The 22,273-nt window shown below is 44.7% G+C and overlaps 1 protein-coding gene across 1 annotated transcript in view; it reads left to right on the forward strand.

Moving 5' to 3' along the window:
• Positions 1–9,811: 9,811 nt before the first annotated feature.
• The window catches only part of C9H2orf88 (chromosome 9 C2orf88 homolog), a 37,704-nt gene continuing 25,242 nt past the window's right edge, over positions 9,812–22,273 (forward strand). Inside the window, exon 1 of the mRNA XM_046019827.1 lies at positions 9,812–10,045. The gene's annotated coding sequence lies outside the window, so the exon portion shown is untranslated. The remainder of the gene's footprint in view (positions 10,046–22,273) is intronic.

Genomic DNA, 22,273 nt, shown 5'->3' on the forward strand with positions numbered 1-22,273 from the left:
AGTGGCAGGCAGCGGTCCTTGGAGCTGTTGTTGGCCCCTTCTCAACTTCTATTCTTTAACTTGGGGGAACGGTTACCTTTACCTGAAGACATGAAGCCACAGGAACTAGAGTTTGCCCAACTGGAAGTCATTTGTGAGTTCGAATTTCACTGCCAATGAAACTTTATCGAATACTTTCTTTTAGTGTCTAATTCAGTTTAGAGTCGCGACCTCTCTTTCCACCCAGGCAGCCATGCTGGGGGTTGGTCTGGGGGTTTAATTTTGTTCGTTTTTAAAGATGCAGTTACTAACGTTTTAGGGACAATCACGAGGTGTTTGATCTTTCCATGGATCTGGTTTTGATGCGACTTTCAGTCTCAGGCTACTTTGATCTTTTTGGTTTCTATTTCCTCAATTCGGTTGCTTTGCAAACACCTTCACATTCAAAGGCCTCAGAGGAGGGTAACGGGATGGCCATTCGCCAGCCGCCTTCACACAGAGCCCCATTGTCCCCCTGTTCCCTTCCTATCCTCCTCCTTCCAGTTGCCTTGATGGCCCAGTTCTAGAAGAAGGTTTTTTGCAAGCCATGGTCATAGCCATATCTGTCCATGTCACTAATGGAAGATCCTTCACCTCAAAATGCCGAGCTCAACATACTAGTTTCTTGGTCTTCTACTTAAAATTCCTTTGAAAATCGCATAGCTTACCATATCCTGTGCTGAAAGAGTGTACTCCGAAATTTGTTTTCTCCGGTGATGTTTACAAAATATGATTACAGAAATCTTGTGTATTGACTTATGGAATGGGAAGCAGACTAGAATTTTAGGACCTCATCTCTTTCTCATCTGATGCAAGTATGACTAGACTTTCGTGTTTGACCTACACTGACTGGGCCAAGTGACATTAAGGCCAATGGTTTATGTAATGAGCTCTCTTTCTTCGTTTGGGATTTTTAAAAAGAGGAATAGGCTTTGACAAAGCAAAGATATTAAATAATAACCAGGAAAGGACTTTAGCGTGAGGAATGAGATCGTCTGATTCCAAGACAGATAAAGTGAATAAATTTCATGGATAAATAACTTTTAATTCTTAATATAACAGTGAAATTTCTAATGATGCCACACGTCCATTTGCAGTCACAAAGACGTGTAGTCAGACATGCCTCCAATCAGCAATGTATTATAGCCCAGACTGTCTCCCTAAATGAAATCAGAATTTCATTCAGTTAAATTCTGTAAATTTGTAGTTAATAATTATAGAAAGAGTCAATACTATTTAATGTTACCTGAAATCAAAATTCTATGCTAGAATAGTATATGGATAAGAACTGTTATATAAAGTATGAGTGGATAGATATTTACTGTAGAATATATAAAAGACTGAGAGGAAATATATTAAAAACATTAAGAAGTTTTATCTTTGAAAGTCATACTAACTTTTTTTTAATTCTGTTTAATCTTCTTTTCTATCTTTTTTTTTTTTTTTTTTTCAAGTAAGCTCTGCATCCAGCGTCAGGCTTGAACGCACCACCCTGAGTTCAGGTCGCCTGCTCTGCAGACTGGGCCAGCCAGGCACCTCTACTCTGTTTAATCCTAAAAGAACTAACAATTAATTTAGCTTCTGCTCCATCACTTCTGGTCTTCCATGAAACCTAATAAAATACTGACGTATGAAGAAGGCTAAAATGTAACTTCATGGTTGGTTTTGACTGATAGGTTAGCAAATAGTTCCTCGGAGGCTTGAAAATTGTTAAAACTTCCCAGTTTTTTAGGGACAAAACCAGGGCTTTAGCTCAGTTCCTTGATTTTTAGATTTAGAATTCAGTTGCTTTTCCCCCTCAAACTACACCTGGTGAAAAGTGAAGGCAAATTTAACCCACCGTCGGTGGTTTTCCGCGCTCCCAGGCCCTCTTGTGTGTTCATGCGGGTGATTTTCTGCCGCTGTTTCTAGGGTCGGGCAGACCCCGGGTAGCCGGCACCGCCCGCTTCCCGCGCCCTCGCCCAGGCCAGAGTTCGCTCGGTGGGTCCGCTGCGCCGGAGCAGCGCCGAGAAGGAACCGAATTCAGCTGTTCTTGGAGAGGGAGCTCCGGGGGGTGACCGCAGGGCCGCGGGCCTGACGGACGCCGCCGCCGGGAGAAACGCTCCTCCAGGCAGGGTCAGGAAGGCCTCCCAGCGACTGGCCCCGCGTGCCTCCAGCGGGACGGCCGGGTGCGGGGGAGCCCGGAATGCGCTTGTGCCGGCTCTCGGCGCACCTCGCAGCCTAAGGGACAGTCCCTCTAACGTCGCGCTCCGTTGACTTTTCCGAAACAGCGCGTCTGCGCCTCCCGGCCTCGAGGCCGGCCTGACCCGATCTAAGCAATTTAACCTCAACCAAGAGCAGCCAGAGCCGGTCCGTGGTTTTTCCTCCTGTCCTGTCCTTCCCTAGAGAGGTCCGTTAGACTCGCTACAAGATAGAATTGAGTTTCTATTTTTTTTGACCTTTCATCAGCCTTTGACTCCTGGGGCAGGAATCAGGAGATAAAATGTGACAGTTCAGCAGTGAGAATCCGCGCGGCCCTTGGCAGAGGCTGGCAGAGAAGCAGGACTGAGCAGCGGCGTCTTCTCTTCTCTTCTCTTCTCTTGCTGTGCAAGAAGACATTCGCCAGTGCACTGAAACAGGGGTGGGTTCTGGATTTACTCGTGGATGCACAAGATTGTGTATGTTGTTGTTGTGCTGTTGGGTGGTGTGGTTGTGTTGTTGTTGTTTTGGTACTCAGCCACCAAGAAGAAAAGATCTAAAATCAGATGATGTGAGTTTATTATTCAGAACCAGGAGTGACTTTAGAAAACTTTAGTTCTAGGGGCACCTAAAGAGCTGAGTCAGTTAAGCATCCAACTCTTGATTTCATCTCAGGTCATGATCTCAAGGTTCTCGAGATCAAGCCCCAAATGGGGCTCCACATGGTGGCAGCTTGTCTCTCTCCCTCCCCCTCTGCCCCTCCTTCTCTAACCTTCCTGCTACTTGCACTCTCTTTCTCAAATAAATATTTTTTTAAGACTATTAGTTCTACCCTAATCACAGCCAGAAAAAAAAGAAAATGGTTTCAGTTCAACTATTCCAAAACCAAGGGCTTTATTTTTGTTAGATGTTTTACCTGGTTCATAATTGATAGCCCTATTAGTCAAGTTTCCGCAAACTCACCACTGCCTAGGACGCTCCCTTCCGGTGTGGAAGACACAAGATTTAAATCCAGAGAATATCCCTGGATCAAGATGCCTAACTGAGCACACAGGTTTAGTTCCCCCAAACCCCGCCCGCACCTCCTGCACACCTGTCCCCTAGTGGGGTCGAGAATAACAAGGATAGGTCATGGGAAATAAAGATGTTATTTTCCTTGAGAATCTAAGTAGTAATATAGTAAATTGTTTATTCTAATAAAACAACTTTTTAAAAATTGGTTATACATGTGTTGGTTTTATGATAACTTTGTTTAAGCAGAAAATTATTCTCCTCAACCTCTCTAGGCAATGAAGTAGTTGGAAAAAATGGAGTGAAAAATCTTTGGAAGGATATAAGCCCTAAATGTGGAACATGCATGAAAGAGAACCTTGTTATTAAAACTCTATGAAAAGAAGCTTTGGAGAAAAACAATAGAATTGCTAACAGAGCCAGAAAGGCAACATCGGAGAGAGAGAAATTCTACTACAATCTCTACTACTACATTTAGGACTACTGAGGTAAGGCGGCAAGGCTTCATACCTTTTGTTTCCTCCATCGCTAAAACTGGAAGGCTAATATCCCCATGTTCACTTAACGAAATGTCAGGAAAATAACCAAGCTGACTGTTTAAGAACCTTGATTAAGTTTTATCAGTAATAAATAAACTTAAGTTCTGATAGATGTATCAGAGGATCCCTTTGGAGTTTTAAGATGTGCACGTGGGAGCATTTTTAGGAGACGTTTTAATGAAGATATTTCTGGCAATGGATACTGCCTATCAGAGTTGATGGATTAGGAGCTGGATGGGAGGAATGCTGCCTGGAGCTGCAGCCAGACTTAGTAGGCTGTTGTGGGTGTGGACAATCAAGACTTTGGGCTCAGGCTTGGGTTCAAATTCAAGTTCCACCACATATTAGATGTTGCCTTATTTTTTCCATTTCCTCATATTTCAAACAAATTACACATACCTCAAGGTGCTAGTGTAAGGATTAAATGAAATAGCATGGAGAAGGCTATTATGGTTCCCAGCACATAGTAGGTGCTCAGTAAATAGTAATTACCATTATTAGCTCTAAGTTTTAGTAGCTCCCCACTCCATCAGACAAGGTTATCCGTTAAGTGAAACTTCACAAGCCATAAAATATCCCCATGTGGATAGACTGTTGCTTATGTCCAATTAGCTAGAATTCTTCCATGAGTACCAATTTATATGACATTTGGTAGTACATTTGCTCTTTAAGGAAAATCTTTACAAGATGATAAACTGCTTCCTTAGCCAACAACCATACCAGAGCTGTCTCTGTCCTTGTAGAGGGCACACACAGTCGGATATCAAGATAAAGCCTTAGTGCTGGGTGCATTCCAAAGGCCAGCTCACATGTCTTCATATTGCAAAACAACTCCTAAGATTATAGAATCCTCGCTTTAGGACTCATCTTACAGGATATGGAATTTTGCTATTTTTAAAAATCTTCGTTACAGCATCCCAAATAGGTTATCTAACTTCTGGTTTAAGAGGAAGCCCACAAATCATTCCATCCTGTTGTAAACTCTAACCAATAGAAATCCTTTTTTAATTAAAGCCAGATCTGCCTCCCGTGATTTCTTCTTAGTAGTTCCAGCACTTCCCACCAGAACAATCTAAATTAAGTTCCTTGTCCATGCGAATACCCCCAAGTATCTATTCTAATACCCTTAACTTCTTAAATAAACATTTTAAGGTTTAATAACTTTTATATTAAAGCTAAGAATTTGCTAAATATACCTTAAAATGGGAATAATAAAAATTAGGAACTAATATGTGAAAATACAGAATTCCAAGATGGAAGCTGAGCTATTTTGATGAAACTGGGACAGATTGTTTTTAACAATCAGGGTATTCAGAAAATGGATCCATCACGTCAGAAGGCACATATACCTTAAGCAAAAAAACATACAATATAATATGATGTTTGAAATAGTAAATTTTTGATCAATGATTGCAGTATTTATCTGGTTTTAAATGTCTTATACCCACATTGTATGCAAAAGAAGTTGGCCCCATCTCAATGCCAGAAATGGTTGTCCAAATAAACATAGGTTGACGACTTAAAGAAGCTCAGACTCATGGATCTAAGTTAATATAGTTTTTTTTTTGTTTGTTTAAAATGGGACAAAATCATAGTAAGCACCACAGCAGTGTGAGAATGTTCAATCCAGCAAACATTGAATGCTTTCCATACGCCAGGCACTAGAAATAAGCACATAGAATAAAGAACATGGTTCCTGTCCTCAAGATGCGGAGAATATAGGGGAGAGAAGAAATATACGTAACCATTAAAGACGGCAACAGTAATTAAAAAAAAAAAAATTTTTTTTTAACAGATATTTCTGCCGTTGGGGGGCGGGGGGGGGGCGTGCTAAACCTACTTATACAAGAGAAACAGTGCTGATGCGGACTTAGAGACTCCAAAATATATTTTATTTAGTATGAAGAGCTTCAGACAGATCCTGTACAGGTACGAGGAGCCTCATTTACTGACAAATATACATTAGCAAGTTTGTTTACTTATTTATTTTACATTAGCAAATTTAAAGACCGTTAACCTTAGTAATAAAACTGCCGGTAGTTAACCAGCAAAAATGTGTTCATTCAGGAAGAGCAGACAGTTACAACCCGGCACAAGTCCGCTACGGCAAAGCCACGGACGGGCGCAGAGGACGAGGGAGAACCTTACAGGAGAGAGAGGCTATAGCTGGGAAGGCTGGTACCGGGAAAAAGCCCAGGGAACGGCGAGTCGCAAGTACAGCGGCTGTTCATTGGCTGAGTAGCAAAGCCTCTCATTGGCTGGGCCGTTGCCAGGGGAGAAGGAAAGCCTTTCTTCCTGCTGCTGGGGTAGGCGGTGTTCCCGTGCGAGGCCCCTCTCTTCCTGTTGGCTCCGCGGCGGACCGCGGCGGTGGGGTCCGAGAGCTCCCCCTGCTGGCCTCCCAACTCCGCTGTAAAGGAAGTTTGTTTGTTTGTTTGTTTCTTTCTTTCTTTCTTTCTTTCTTTCTTTCCTTCTTTCTTTCTCTTTCTTTCTTTCTTTCCTTCTTTCTTTCTTTCTCTTTCTTTCTTTCTTTCCTTCTTTCTTTCTCTTTCTTTCTTTCTTTCTTCCTTTCTTCTTTCTTTCTTTCTTTCTTTCTATTTTCACAGTACCAAAACTCAGAATGTAGAACTTCAAGGAAAAATGAGACAACTGAGAATAGGTCGATGGCGCAGGTGACAGTCTATCTAGCTGTGAATGAACAGGACTGGACTACAGAATACATGGTTGGGAAATACTGTTCCATAATCCTCTATCTAATGCTCTGCACTAGTTAAACTCTTATTTGGAACTTTCCCTTGTTTGCATTGACAGACATTTAATTACAACGGGAGACAAGAGTGGGTCTAGAGAAGCCTGAGAAACGTGAGTAAAAGAAATCCTGTGAGAAAAAGTGAAACATTTCTTCAGGAAAGAGAAGGTCTGAGAGGTGATTGGATTCTTGCCTTTCATATAAGGAAGATAATATAGATCATTTCTCATTCCCATGACATAATAAGACTTGAATAGCCTAATATGCAGCTTTGAAAATTTATTTTGGGTATAAGAAGGGGACTGGGGTTGGAAATGGGATTTCTTTACCAGGGTAAAAGGGTGGGGGGTGCCTTGATTCAATTCTGTTCATTGCAAGTTTACTCTCCGGCCTATAGTCCTCAGTCCAGCTCAGTAGCTCTTTGCTGTCAACAGCGTGGGTTCTGGGCTCACATTGTGCGTGCTCGGACTCTAGTCTTCTCTCATTACTGTTTTTATCTTACTTTCCATGCCCTTCTGGCAAAAAGAAAACCCACTAAACACTTGCACCCCGGCACCCTCAGCCTACGCCTACCTCAGCCTACCACATTCAAGTCGGGCTGTTTTGGGGGCCTTCCTCTTCTCTGTCACTTTGTTCTCCAACACTTTCAAAATCCTACAGTCGGCGTCTGTCAGCAGCCCGAAGAGCCTGGGCTCCCGCCCGCCCATCTTGTTGGAGCCGGGAGGAGATGATGGCAGGAGAGAAGCAACACTGGGTTGGGGGGGGGGGGCACCAGGGTCCCCGAGCCATCTTGCCTCTGGCTCTTACAATGGCAGGGTCTTGACCAAAGCATGGCCTGCGGTCCTGAGGAGAGGCAAGGCCCCACTCATCTTTTGACATCCTAAGGCTGGAGGCAGGTTCTTTGTCAAAAGCATTTGGAGAAGCAGTTTCTCCTGCAGCCTCCGCACCTTAGCCGGGAGTAGGCCAGGTCCTGCCGGCAGAGCGGGGCAGCTGCCCAGGAGCCCCAGGGAAGCCCCACCTGCCCGCGGCCTGGCCTGCCAGCTGTCTCGGACTTGGGGTTCTGGGGGTCCGTCTGGGGAGACCCCGCGGGTTTGTCTGCGTCTGGGCTAGCCCCGCGGCGAGGGAGGGGAGCCCGGCCTGGCTCTGGGGGAGCCACAGCCAGCGTGGCAGGTACCACCCACCTGGGGCCGGGAGGCCCAGCACAGCCGCTCCCATGTGGGCTCATTCATTTTTGAGGCCAAAGTGGCAGGGGACAGCTGACCCTTGGCAAGGACGATCCTGTGAGTCCCCGAACTGAGTGAAAGAAAGGACGCCTGTGTGCGTGACTCTCTTCTAGTAGGGTCCAGGGCCCTTTCCTTGCCCACCTCTTCTCTGTAACTGGAAAGGAAAACACAAATTTCTGAATTTCTCTTTTCTGGCCTGGAGCACATCAAGGGCTGACATTGCTCTCTGGGCAGGGAACCCAGAGGCCTCATGGGTCAGGCTGGTAACGGCTTAGTGCCGGGAAAGCAGGAGAGCAAGCGACGAGATGCCGTCGGTGAGAAGCAGGCCTAGAGGTGGCTCCTTGCTTTTGACCCTAATTAGTCAGCATGACGCGCCTGGAATGTGTAGAGCAGCTAAGTATTTGCGGTGTTAGAGTCATCGGTTTGCGTGTATTAAAATGGGAAGCTTGCCCGACGGGTCAGTAGAGGTGTATTCCCACCCGCTCCGGCTCCATTAGTCACGTCCTCAAGACGGAAAGTCACATTTGGGGGCTCCCGTATTTGTACAGCTCAGTCACCGTCGTTAATTAAGGAATAAGTAAGGCGCGGCTCGTCTGAAATCCGACAGGTGCTGCGTAGACCTTGTCCGATCTTTGTCGTCAAGGGCTCCGCGGTCTGGGGGCGCAGGGACGCTCGTGTGCGCCCCGAGAGCTGGGGGTCCGCTGGTGTCCGGATCGTGGGGTGGTTCGGCTCGTTCTCGCCGTCGTGCAGCCGCGAGTGTCGGGTGCCCAACTGCGCCGCGCGGGGTCCGGGAGGCCCCCAGGGTGTCCCCGGCGCGGACCCCGCCGAGCAGCGCGCGGTGCGACGCCCCGGAGCCGCGGTCCCTGCTACCGCCGCTGGGAGCCGGCCGGCCCGCGGGCCAGTGCGGGAGGACACAGCCCGACCACGGCCCGTCGCGGGGGACTCCCGCGGTCGGAGGAGCGGGAGACGCGTTTGCGCCCAGGTGCTGTGTTCGAGAAGCGAACCCGAACCCGGTTCTGAGTGTCTCCGGAGCGGAGCGCCAGCGGCCGCGGGCTCTTGCTCCAGGCTCCGCACCGTCCCGGGCGAGCAGGGGCAGCGCCGAGCCCCCGCGCCCCTGCGAGCCGTGAGGGCTCGGGGCCCCGCGGGTGCGGCGAAGCCTCGACCTCCCTCCGAGCCGTCGCCGGGAAGGCCGCGGGGAGCGCACAGCCCCCGGCGCCCGCACGGTCCCCGCAGCCAGCTCGGCCCGGCCCGCGCGGAGGCCTCAGGGCAGCCCCTCGGTCACCCGGGCCGAGCCCCGCACAGTCCGCAGCTCCGCGGGCTCAGACGCGGGCCCGGGCCGGGGGCTGCTCGCTCCCGCGTTCCGGGCACTTTGGGGTCCGGTTCCCCGCGGGGCAGGACGCCGCACGCGGGGGTCGGAGCGAGGGCGCCGGTGGCCCGCCCCGCCCCCGCCCGGAGCCCGCCCGCCTGGCCGCCGCCCGCGGAGGACGCGCCCCGGAGCCGAGCGCCGGTCGTCGGCCACCCGCGGGCCCGGCAGCTGGTGCGGGGCGCGAACCCGCGAGGAGCGCGCGGCGGGCGCGGCGGCGGCGGCGGGAGGAGGGGCGCGGGGCGCGGGGCTGGGCGGAAGGACACCCCGTCCTCCTCCTCCGAGCGCCGCCGCTCCAGGAGCCGCGCGCGGGCGGGGAGGCGGCGCCGGAGCTTCGGGGACCGCGCGGCCCGCAGCCCGCCCCGCGCCGGTGGCTCCCCGGACCCGCGGCTGCCCCGGCCGTGCCCCCGCGGGTGACGGGAGGGGGCGGCCGGCGCGGGGGCCGTCGGTGTGGGCGCGGCCGTGCGCTTCGCCGTTCCGGGGCCGAAAGCGGGGGCCCAGGCGGCTCGGGGACCGGCGCCGCGGACAGAGCGTCCCGTCCCTCCCGGAGGAGCGCAGCCCCCGGGGCCGCGGGTTCGGCCTCGCCGCGCGCTGAGGCCGGGCGGAGGCTTCGGTACCGGACCCGCCGCTGGCCGGGGGCGCCCGCTGGCCCTTCGCCCGGCGACCAGGGTGAGCGCGGGCTCGCGCCGGGCCCTGCGGGCGGGGGGGCGGGTGTCCTGCGGCGACTCGCGGGGCACGTGGGGCCCCGAGCGGACCCGGAGGCGCCCCGGCCGCCCGCTGAGGGTCCGAGCAGCGGGGCGGCGGGGCTTGGTGCTCCGGTCCTGTCGCTCCCCGGCCGGTGCGCGACCACAGCGCACACGGGGACGCGCCGGGGAGGGCGCCGGTCCGGACTCCAGCTCGGGGGTGCGGCGCGTGGCTGCTGTGACCGAGGACGCGCCGGGACGAAGACACTTTTACCAGAACGAATGTAAGTCGCGCCCCGATGCGCGGTTGAATATGCCCTTTTCCTCGGGGTAGGTCGCTGCCCGGTTCCTGATCCGGCTGCCCGGCGTAGACGGAGGACGACGCTGTTGAAGCGTCCCGTCTGCACGTCCGCAAAATGGGCTGGAAAACCAGTATCTGCAGGTTTTAACTTTTTGTGTTGCCACCGAACAGAAATCCCGAAATTACCTCTCGGGCCCACCGTCTTGTAGCCGAGAGATGCGAACCAGACCAGCCTCCAGCCCATTTCGGTGATGCCCTCTCGGGCGTTCCTGGCAGGCCGCGTTTCCGTCGAGCCCTCGGCGACGGGGAGCTCACCCCTCCGCGGCACCCCTTCTTTCTGTGACCGTCGGGAAGGCTTGTTCACGCGGAAATGACAGCGGCTTCCTTGGCCCTGTCTCTCATTAGCCAGCAGTCCTCCAACTTCTGAAATTATATGGAACATTTCAGCAGAAAGAATCTCTAAAACTTCCGTCCATCTGAAGACTCTATGACCAAGAAATAGCTAAGAAATGAAAAGTCTAAAGTGGTGCAGACTTTTGTCCCCCTTACCTGATAGCCTTTCAGAGCCCTGAGCTTTAGCTTCCTTGTTATAAAATGGGAATGATCGCAGACTCCAGCTACCCGTGGAATTATTGTGAGAATTGAGAGAATATACACAAACTACTTAGAAGCCAGTAAGTATTAGTTATCACTAATCATTGCTTTTTTTTTTTTTAAGATTTTATTCATTTACTTGACAGACAGAGATCACAAGTAGACAGAGAGGCAGGCAGAGAGAGAGGAAGGGAAGCAGGCTCCATGTTGAGCAGAGAGCCCGATGCAGGGCTCTATCCCAGGACCCTGAGATCATGACCTGAGCTGAAGGCAGAGGCCTTAACCCACCAAGCCACCCAGGTGCCCCACTAATCATTGCTTTTATATTTCCTTCCTTCCTTAAAGACCCTTCTCTGTGCTGAAAATGCTTAGCCCCAAATTGAATTCCATAATCTAATCTAATCTGAACAGTGCAGAGTGCAATGACTTTCTGTCTTCAGACTAAACCATCTAACGCTTAATTGTCTTATGGAGTAAGTATCCCATGGTTGACTAAAATTCTTACCAACCACCAGCCTCTCCCCCACCCGCCCCCGCCCCACACACATTGTTATCAAGGTAGGCTTTACTAAGTTTTTAACTACATCCTTAAAAATTTCGTGAACATTTTTTTCTCTTCTGTTACTTTAAGCCTCTCTCCAATTTCCAGCTTGCTAGATATTTCTCAGTCCTGACTGTGGCATTCATCATGTTAACTGTCGCTTCAAGTCCTATGTCACCTGCGCATTTGGTGGGTTTGTTCTCCAGACATTCAAGTCATTAATAATACATGAAACAGTTCCTTTCGCCGTGGAGACTCCGGTAGAAGCCAGTGTGGCACAGTGGAAAATGGTCCTGAACTTTTGGAGGCAGGTTTTAGAGCTTGGCCTGACACTTAACTAGCTTTGTGACCTTGAGAAACTTACTTTCCATATCAATAGAATCAGGTTAGTAACATTTGCTTTTCAGGGTGCTTGTTAGAATTCAAAGTAATGTACTGAAAGTACCAGGTGCAGTCCTGGTTGGGAACGTAGTTGGCCTTCAGGAGGTATTGCTGAGACCAGCCAAGGGTCAGCTGAACCCCATTAGCACGTCCTCCCTAGTAATCAGACTCTTCTAACCTGTAGGTCAGTTTCTTCATAAGATGACATGAGGAAAATTTTAATCAAATGTTTTGCTAAAAATGAACATCTTGAGTATCCCGAGTCTATCACAGAAGTAAATGGTGCTAGTTTAAAAATGACTAATTCTTAGTGAAGTTCTAGTTTCTAGAAATCCCTGGTCTTTTCCATCTAAATAGTCCCTGTTTACTGATTAAATCTTGAATTTTGCCAGAAATTAGTATTAAACTAACTGGTCTTAATACCTAGGAATTCTAATTCCTTCTGTTTTAGATTTTGGGAAAAAGAAAGTGTTTGAGTCTCTAGCTTCGCGAGATGTCCCTTCTTCATGTTTTCCAAAGGTTGTCAAAATACTTCTGTGTTTACATCTGCAGGCTCTCCGTGGAATATAAGTCACTAGAATTTGAAGACATAAATTCTTATAAAGTGACCTTTTCTGCTTGTACCTTGGTTCTCTCTTAATGAGGTTTCTCTGTCCTTTGCTGCATCAAATCATTTGCTTTTAAGAAAGCAAAACAGTTGCTGAGAAGTTCTGTTGTTGTTGTTGTTGTTGTTTTCTAATTAATATACCGTCTGCCCTTGAATTTGGAATTTTCTTTTAACTGCTTCCTGTCTTGCACAGTACATGTATTTAGGAACAGCAGGTAGCAGTTCATGGTGGGAAACATAACCAGTCATTCTGAAATTACGATGTTGAAAGTTTGGGGAGTCGTAAATGACTCTGGTCAGTGTCTGAGATAGGAGGAGCCTGTTCTTTGAGACTTAATTTATTGCTTATAAATGAAAAGTTGTGAAATTAAAGATGTGTTAGGAAAATTTTTTTCTCTGACCTTATAGGTTCTTTGACTGATAAATTGATATAAAACAGATTAACAGGGAGAAAAACAAGCTTCACTTAACCCATGCAGAAGCCCTATAAGAGTATGAGACCCAGTAATAAGTTGGGCAGTTGAGGCTTCTGTGCCATGCCGAGCTAGAGAATGAGATAAGACCTGAGGTTAAAAGAGAGGAGGGTAACTGACAGGATGATACGAAGAGCAGATATTTGCCAATTAGATGTTTATCAGCCATATAGATAGGTCATTCACAGGAAATTTATTTCTGGTAACAGCTCTCTTTCTAAACCAGCCTCCCTATCTCAATTCTTTTGAGTAGTTCAAGGAGAGTTCAAAGTTTTTCTTGAACCCGCTAGGTCTTGATTGCCTTCAGCTCAAAATAATCTACCTGCAAAGTGGCTGATTTGGGTCATGGGTTCTGTCCCCTTCAGATGTTTCAAAAGGGGCCACGGTGACATCCATTAGGGAAGCTGGCTCCGGGCTAGACCCAAGGAGTGATCGAGCCTTGTGAACCGGGGAGCGAATGCCAGCTGAGAACTACTCTCCTGCAGAACAGTTTAAACACTGCGCAGGCCGCGCAGGACACCAGTCCAACTCTACCATGAGTTTGTGAACTTTGCTTTCAAGTGCGCTCAAAGACATAGAACTCTTAGAGTTCACAGTTTTATTCCCAGCGTCTAATACACTTTGAAGCACATGGCTATTTAACAAATAGCCAAGATTTAATTAGCATTTATTAAGGGCCTTGATATAAGAACTATTCTGTGCAAATTAACAAAAGGAGAAATGGCTACTGCCTTTGAGGAATATTTCATTTCATTTGGGGAGACAGCACTTAAAAATTAAACCAATAAAGTGGACATCAGTTAAACAAGAGAATTCTGAGTAAGGGTTGGAGGAGTTCCAGAAGTCTGCACGAAGGAGCTGGGACTTCTCCAGACACGGAGACAGTACAGATTTCATTCAAGCAGGGCAGAGGAAAGGAGGGCTGGGTGGAGATAAGGGAGAAGTGGTGTGTTTCAACGCGACGGAAGCTAGAGGAAGAAAATGAGCATGGGTGTGTGCATTGAAGGAGAATAACTTAATGGAGAGGAAATTTCCTGCGATTAGTGAGAAATTAAATCCAGTCGGTAAAAGGAGGCTCTAGAAGTGTTTAAATTAGATGCAACTCTACCCCCACCGCATCGGCACCCCCAGCCACGCCCTGAAAGTGCACCATCAGCTACAGGAAACAGGAACAGGAATGAATGACTCCTTAGGAATGCGCTATATGAATCCAGAAACAATGATGAAACTTTAAAGAGCAAAACTTTCTGAATTCATGATCTTTTGACCTAGAGTCTGAATGGATTGAACATGGTGTTTTCCCATGTCTCCACATAAGAGTAAGTGTTCTTTTCAGTATTCAGAAGTACGTATGCTACTGTCTGGATTTAATTCAGTGCATAGCACTTACTAGACAATTTATTATTTATGCCTCCTAGTTGCTCTAAATATTTGGTTTCACTATGTAACAGAACGACTAATCTTGAATCTGTAGGGGATGCGAAAAGCTCTTCCTTTCCCCTTTTGGCTGGGTCTGCAAATCAAAATGATGATAGATTAACAGGCAGAAGAAAATAACAACAATGACCCATGTACCCACGGGTATCACAGAGAAATGTGCTTCAGGGGAACAGAATTGGAGACTTACATATCCTCTTAAGAAAGGGAGATAAGTTGTGGGAAAGAGGCTAGACAAAGGAAAAGGGGTTTGGGGGTCCTGGGTTGGAGGTAAGTTATGGAAAGCAACCATATATATGGAAATGTATAATAAATAAGGACTGTTTCATAAGGTTTGTTAAGCAGATAAAAGATCTCAGCTGATAAGAATTGTATCTGGAGTGGTTCTCCTCCCAGTAAAGGAGGTGGAGACAGCTTTACAAAGGGAACTGCTTTTTGACAAAAAGGGGGTACAAAGAGCTAATTGCCTTTGGCTCAAAACAACCCTTATTATCGTTGTGGCTTATTTTGAGATGGCAAACTCTGACCTTCAAACTCCTAAATGGCATTTGAAATAAATAAAATTTAATGATTCAGAAACATGTCAGTTAAGATAATTTGATCCATTAAAATGGCTAAGATTTAGGTGTGTGAGATCAACTTTGATTAGGAACCACTTATTAAAGTTCAGGCTTGAGTAAGGTAGAGTCCCTACCCTCCATGAACTCATAGGCATGTGTGAGATAGAGAGAAATGTACCATCCATCCCAATGGAAAGAGATGCATTCGTATTGTAATAGAATTAAATGAGGATTTACATTTTCAGGATTGTTTTGGAGTATATGGCTTCAACTTTTGTGCAAGATTTTGAGGTTGGGGAAATCTCCTGTGTTTCTTGTGGGTTAGACTTTTATGAATGGGATTGGGAAAACTGTTCAGAACATGGGAGCGTGGGTTATCTAAGACACTCAGCTCAAATGCCAGCTTCTCCTTCCTTTTCAATTTTGTCTTCCTTCCTCTTACCTAATTATCCATTCAGTAATGATCTTACAGTAATAACAGCAGAATAGCTGCTGCATTTCTATAATGTTTTGTTTTTCCTTATCAGTGTTATGTGTTACTCCGAGCTCATCATGATATGTGTGCTCTTAATACCCTTACCGATTTCACCCATCCCTCCTACCTCACCTCTGATAACCGTTAATTCTCTATAATTTAAAAGTCTGGCTTTTTGTCTCTTTTTTTTCTTTGTTTTATTTCTTAAATACTACATATCAGTGAAATTATATGTTATTTGCCATTGTCTAAATGCTTTATCTCAGCATTATACTTTCTACATCCATCTATGTTGGATGGTAACACCCAAATGGTGAGATTCCATTCCTCTGTAAGGCGGGATAACACTCCGTTGTCCATATATTCACCACATCTCCTTTGTTCATCATCCATTGATGGACACTTAGGCTGATTCCACAATTTAGCTAAGTACAAATAATGCTGCAATGGACATGGGAATGCATATATCTTTATGAATTAGTGTTTTCATATTCTTTGGGTAAATACCAGTAGTGATATTACTGGATCACATGATAGTTCTATTTTTAATTTTTTGAGGAAACTGCACACTGAGGAGCCTCCCCAGTGGCTAAACCGTTTGCATTCCCACCAACAGTGCCCAGGACGTCCTTTTTCCCCACATCCTAGCCAACACTTGTTGTTTGTTGTGTTCTTAACTTTAACCACTCTGACAGGAGTAAAGTGGTGACTCATTGTAGTTTTGATTTGCACTTACCTGATGATTAGTGATGTCGTTATGGCCAATGTCAGACAAGTTACACATTACTGCCTGTGCTCTTTTTGAAGATTTTTATGGTTTCAGCTCTCACATTTAGATCCTTAATCTGTTTTGAGTTTATTTTTGTGTGTGGTATAAGAAAGTGGTCCAATTTCACTTTTTTGTGTGTAGTGTGTACCTGTCCAGTGTTCCCAGTACCCATCTTTGAGGAGACTGTCTTTTTCTCTTTGGATATTCTTGCCTCCTTTGTCAAAGGTTAATTGACCTTACTTCTGGGTTTATTTCTGGGTTTTCTATTCCATTCTGTGGTCTATGTGTCTGTTTTTGTGCCCAAACCATACTGTTTTGATTACTACAGCTTTGTAGTATACCTTGAAATCTGGGATTGTGATGCCTCCAGTTTTGTTCTTCATTTTCAATATTGCTGTTCTTATTTGGAGCCTTTTGTGATTCCATCGAAATTTTAGGATTGTTCTGGTTTTGTAAAAAAAGCTGTTGGTATTTTGATGAGAATTACATTAAATCTGTAGATTGTTGTGTGGGTAGTGTAGACATTTTTACATTATTTGTTCTTCTAGTCCATGAGCATGAAATGTCTTTCCCTTTGTATCATCTTCAATTTCTTTCATTAGTGTTTTATAGTTTTCAGAGTACAGGTCTTTATCTCTTTGGTTAAGTTTATTCCTAGGTATTTTATTATTTCTGATGGAATTGTAAATGGGATTGTTTTCTTAATTTCTCTTGCTGCTACTGCTTCATTATTAGTGTATAGAAATGCAGTGGATTTCTCTGTATGTTGATTCCGTATCCTGCAACCCCACTGAATTCATTTATCAGTTCTAACAGTTTTTTGGTGGAGTTTTTTTCTTAATTTTATTTATTTATTTATTTAGTTATTTGAGACAGAGTGAGTGAGAGAGAGAGTACACAAGCTGGGGGAGAACCAGAGGAAGAGGGAGAAGCAAACTCCCCACTGATCAAGGATCCTGATATTGGGCTCGACCCCAGTATCCTGAGATCATGACCTGATCTGGAGGCAGATGCTTCCAGACAACTGAGACACACAGGTGCCCATTTTAGAGTTTTGTTTTTTGTTTCTTGTTTTTGTACACTATCATGTCAACTGCAAATAGTTAACTTCTTCCTTACCAATTTAGATGCCTTTTAATTCTTTCTCTTCTCTGATTGCTGTGGCTAGGATTTCCAGTAATCTGTTGAATAAAAGTGGTGAGTGGACATCCTTGTCTTGTTCCTGACCTTAGAGTAAAAGTTCTCAGTTTTTCACCATTGAGTATAATGGTAGCTGTGGGTTTTCATATATGTTCTTTAGTATGTTGAGATATGTTCTCTCTAAACTTATTTTATTAAGTTTTTATCATGAATGGATGTTGTCCTTTGTCAAATGCTTTTTCTGCATCTATTGAAATAATCATATGGTTTTTACTCTTTCTCTTATTGCTGTTGATTAACTTGTGACTATTGAACCACCCCTGCAATTCCTCTTTCATTTCTAATTTTGTTTGAGTCCTCTCTCATTCTCTATTTTGTGAGTTTGGCTGAAGGTTTATCAATTCTATTGTTCCTTTTGAAGAAACAGCTCTGGGTTTCATTGTTCTATTGGGGGATTTTTGTTTTGTTTTGGTCTGGTTTTTAGTTTCTATTTCATTTATTTCTGTTCTAATTTTTATGATTTCCTTCCTTCTACTGGTTTTGGGTTTTGTTTGTCCTCCTTTTCCTAGCTCCTTTAGGTGTAAAGTCCCATTGCTCATTTCTCTTGCTTCTTGGGGTAAGCCAGTGTTGCTATAAACTTACTCTTAGAACAGCTTGTGCTGTATCTCAAAGATTTTGAACTGCTATATTTTCATTCTCGCCTGTCTCCATGTATTTTTTTTTTATTTTCTCTTTGATTTCTTGGTTGACCTATTAATTGTTCAGTAGCATGTTATCTAACTTCCATGTACTTGTGCTCTTCCCAGATTTTTTCTTGTGGTTGATTTCTAATAGCATTGTGGTCAGAAAGGATACATGGTATGACTTTGATCCTTTTGAATTTGTTAAGACATGTTTTATGGCCTAATGTATCACTTATTTTGGAGAACGTTCCATGCGCATTTGATAAGAATATGTATTCTGTTTTAGGATGGAATGTTCTGACTCTGTCAGATTCATCTGGTCCAATGTGTCATTCAAAGTCACTGTTTCCCTGTTGATTTTCTGCTTGGATGACTGATCCATTGATTTAAGTGGGGTGTTAAAATCCCCTATGATTATTCATTACTATTCTGTTATTTATTACTTTATGTTTGGTAATAGCTGCTTTATATATTTGGGTGCTCCAGGGTTGGATGCATAGATACTTACAGTTGTTACATCTTCGTGTTGGATTATTCTCTTTATGATTATATAGTGTCCTCCTTGGTCTCTAATTACAGTCTTGGTTTTAAAGTCTGTTTTTACTTATATAAGTATTGCTATCCAGGCTTTCTTTCATATCCATTTTCATGATAAATTCTTTCCCAGACCTTCACTTTCAATCTGCATGTGTCTTCAGATCTGACATGAGTCTCCAGTAAGCAGCATATGGATGGGTCTTGGTTTTTACCATCTGTCACCCTATGTCTTTTGATTAGAACAGTTAGTCTATTTATATTCAAAGTAATTATTGATAAGTATGTACTTATTGCCATTTTGTTACCTGTTTTATGGTTTTGTTTGTAGTTCTTTTGTTCTCTTCTATCATGATTAGTTGGCGTTCTTTAGTGATACACAGATTCCTTTCTCTTTATGTTTTGCATATTTATGATTGGTTTTTGATTTGTGGTTACCATTCAGTTTATGTAGAACATCTTATGCTTACAGCAGCCTATACTAAGTTGATGGTTGCTTAAATTTGAACCCAGTCTTTAGTTCTTCCCCCACCTACCACATTTTAGCTAAATGGTGTCATACTTTACAACCTTTTGTGACTACCTTAACTAATTTTTTATAGATATACTTAATTTTATTGCTTTTGTTCTTCCTATCTTTCTTAGTCCTACTTATGGCCTTTCCTTTCCACTCAGAATCACCATTAACATTTCTTGTAGGGCTGGTTTGTGCTCACGAATTCCTTTAACTTGTTTGTCTGGGAAACTCCTTCTATTCTGAATGATAGCCTTGTTGAATAGAGTACTCCTGGCTGCTGGTTTTTTTGTTTTGTTTTTTTTTTTTTTTTCTTCTTTCTTTCTTTCTCTTAGCACTTTGAATATATCATGTTCCCTCCCTTCCGGCCTGCAGAGTTTCTGCTGAAAAATCAACATATAGCCTTATGGGGTTGCCTTTATATGTAACTGTTTTCTTTTCTCTTGTTGCTTTTAAAATTCTCTCTTTACAACTACTTTTTGCCATTTTAATTACTATGTGTCTTGGTGTAGACCCCCTTGAGTTGATTTTGTTGGAGGCTCTCTGTGCCTCCTGGATCTGGATTTCTGTCTCCTTCCCCTGATTCAGGAAGTCTTCAGCTATTATTTCTTCAAATAAATTTTCTGCCCCCTTTTCTCTCTTCTCCTTCTGGAATCCCTGTGATGCAAACATTGTTACACTTGATGGTGTTGCTAAATTCCTTTAATCTATTCTTACTTTTCATCTTCTTTCTCTCTCCTGTTCAGCTTGATTGCTTTCCATTACTCCATCTTCCAGGTCACTGATCAATTCTTCTGCTTCCGCTAGTCTACTATTAATTCCTACTAGCATATTTTTAATTGCTGTTAATGAGTTCTGTTTATCTGTTAATGAGTTCTTCATCTCTGATTCATTCTTTTTTGTGCTTTCTGTTGTAGATCTCACTGAAATCTTCCTCTCTTTTCTCAAGTCCAGTGAGTATCTTTATGACCATTACTTTAATAGAAAGAGAATGTCAGGCATATTACTTATTTCCATTTCACTTAGCTGTCTTTGTGTGATTTTGTCTTTCATCTGAGACATATTCCTCTGTTCCCTCATTTTTTTTCTAATTTCCTGTGTCTGTTTCTGTGTTTTAGGAAGATGAGCTATGTCTCCTGATCATCAGAGTAGTGGCATTATGGGGAAGAGGTCCTATAGTGTCCTGCAGGGCAGTTTCCCCTGTTCACCTGAACCTGGGGTGTCTCCTGTGTGCGTTGAATTCACTGAGCCACATTTGCCTCCACTTCAGTGCAGTCATCTGCAAGCCCTCCTTACCTGTTGTGGGCAGGGCTTGGTCCCTCTGTTATCAGTGGGCTAGTATGGGGCCACTTTGAACTTGAGTTGGGTCAAATCAGGCATTTGTCAGGGCTGCTACTGCAGCCAAACTGCAGGGCTTTTGTTGGTAGGTGGGGCCTGTAGTGAGACCAGCCATCTGCCCCAGCCCTGCTGGCGCCGCACCTGGACTGATGTGTGTGGTTATCGTCTCTTCTTGCCAGGACAGAAGTCTCCTTGCAGTAGCACTGGCTTCTGTTGGGGCTGCTCGCACAGTGCCATGCTTGGGCTCTGCTGTAGATGGACTCCTGCGCAGGGCAGGTTGGGTGGGGCAGGTCCATATGTGTATGCAGGAGTGGGGTGGGTGGTGTTAGCAAGGTTTACACTGGTCTGCGTGGGAAGAGCCCTGAGCCCCTTTGCAGAACTCCTGTGGAGGACGGGCTGAGGAGAATGGGACTGCAGAAGAAAGCAGGACTGGAGCACGCTGTTAGCAAGCTGGGTTAGAGAATGCTCATGCTGGTTCCCACAGGTGGCTGTGTGCCTGCCAGCTCTCTGTTCCTAGAGAAGTCTCTTAAAGATCTGTGTTCTGGGATTAGTAAGGAAATCTCCTTCCTATATACCTGAGGCATTTTTTGAACTGCTGCTTCCGTGCTGGATGTCAAGGCTGTTATTGTGCTGTCTCTTTAAGGTTAAGGACTCAGTGTCCTATATCCTTCTGGTTTCCCAGACCCAAGCCAGCTGATTTTGAAAGTTCCAGGTATTAAGCCTCACTGATTGTAAGCCCCTCTGGTTTTCAAAGCCAAATATTGTGAGGATTTTTTTCCCTAGGGTGGGTCCCCCATGCCTCAGGTGCCTCGGGTGGGGCTCTTCTCTTCTTCCCTCTCCATGGAGTCATGAGACTCTCTGGAGTCGTGTCCCTTTCTCCTGTGGACAGTTTGGTGAGTCAGTTTCATCTTGACCCCATCTCCACCCTTTCGACCATTTTTGATGTAGCCTCTTCTCGATGTATACAGCTGTGAGGAGTCTGTTCTGCCAGTCTTTGGGTCATTTTTCGGGTCACTCTTACTGAGGTGTGGGTTACTTAGGTGTATCCATAGGATGAGGTGAGCTTAGGGTCCCCCTACTCTGTCATCCTCCCTGAAAGCCTCAAGGTGTCTTTTTTTTTTTTTTTTAAAGAACCTTGGTCAGGATCTTGGATGAACTAACAGTCTGCACTAAAGAAATGAGAAATAGTTTCACACACACACACAAATAATATTACCAAACCCTCAAATCTCAAATAACTTTTCCCTTCCTCCTGTACATACAGTGTTTGGGTTCATAAAAGGCAAACTTTACACTCCACATAGAACAGTGCTGACCCCAAAGTTTATACAGGTAGGGTAGAATGTAAGATTCAGGAATATTTAGGTAAATCACAGATGATAAATACTGAATTTATGGGAGATACAGGAGTTGTTCAGCTTTTTAGTATTCCAATTTGTAAACCTTGATGTTTTGGAACCACTGCCATGGAAGGCATCTACCATATCTCCTCACAAACGTGTGCTTGGTTCTGACCAATTCTGCATTAGTTTAACACTCTCATTTGACTTAGTTTGATGGCTTTTTTTTTTTTTTAACTTAGATGTATTATGGGCCTATTGAGTATTTTTTACTTGCTAATCCAAGTACTAGCACTTGGATGGGTGGGTCCAGTGCTGTTCTTTCTTCACAAAATGACCCAAAGCCTGGCATATTAGCATTAAATCTGGGTTTGAAGCAACTGAAATGTATTCTATCAAATTAGAAGTTTGGATTTTTTAAAAAGACATATTTCTGATAAAAATAATGTGTATTTGAAAAAATTTGGGAGAGAAAAGCATAAAGAGGATATTTAAATTATGTATAATCCCACCATCCAAAGACCAACTCAGTTTATGTTTTCCTTTATTTAGCTCTATTCTTTTTAAATCATGTAAATTTTAAAAATTAGAATCATACATGTATGTTTTTCTGCTTTTAAAAATTATCAATTCTGAAGATTTGGATAAATCTTCTAATCTTTGTAAACTTTTCTATCATATTTTAGGAGGCAGATTGTAATATTTTCCATGTTTGGTATCTTTTTTCGTAGCTAATAATTATGCTTAAAAATTATATGATACTACAAGATAGGCTTTATAACAGTTTTGAAAATATTTTCAGTGAATGGAAATGTAGGAAATTAC

The sequence above is a fragment of the Meles meles genome, chromosome 9, assembly GCF_922984935.1.
Source record: "Meles meles chromosome 9, mMelMel3.1 paternal haplotype, whole genome shotgun sequence".
Lineage (NCBI taxonomy): Eukaryota > Metazoa > Chordata > Mammalia > Carnivora > Mustelidae > Meles > Meles meles.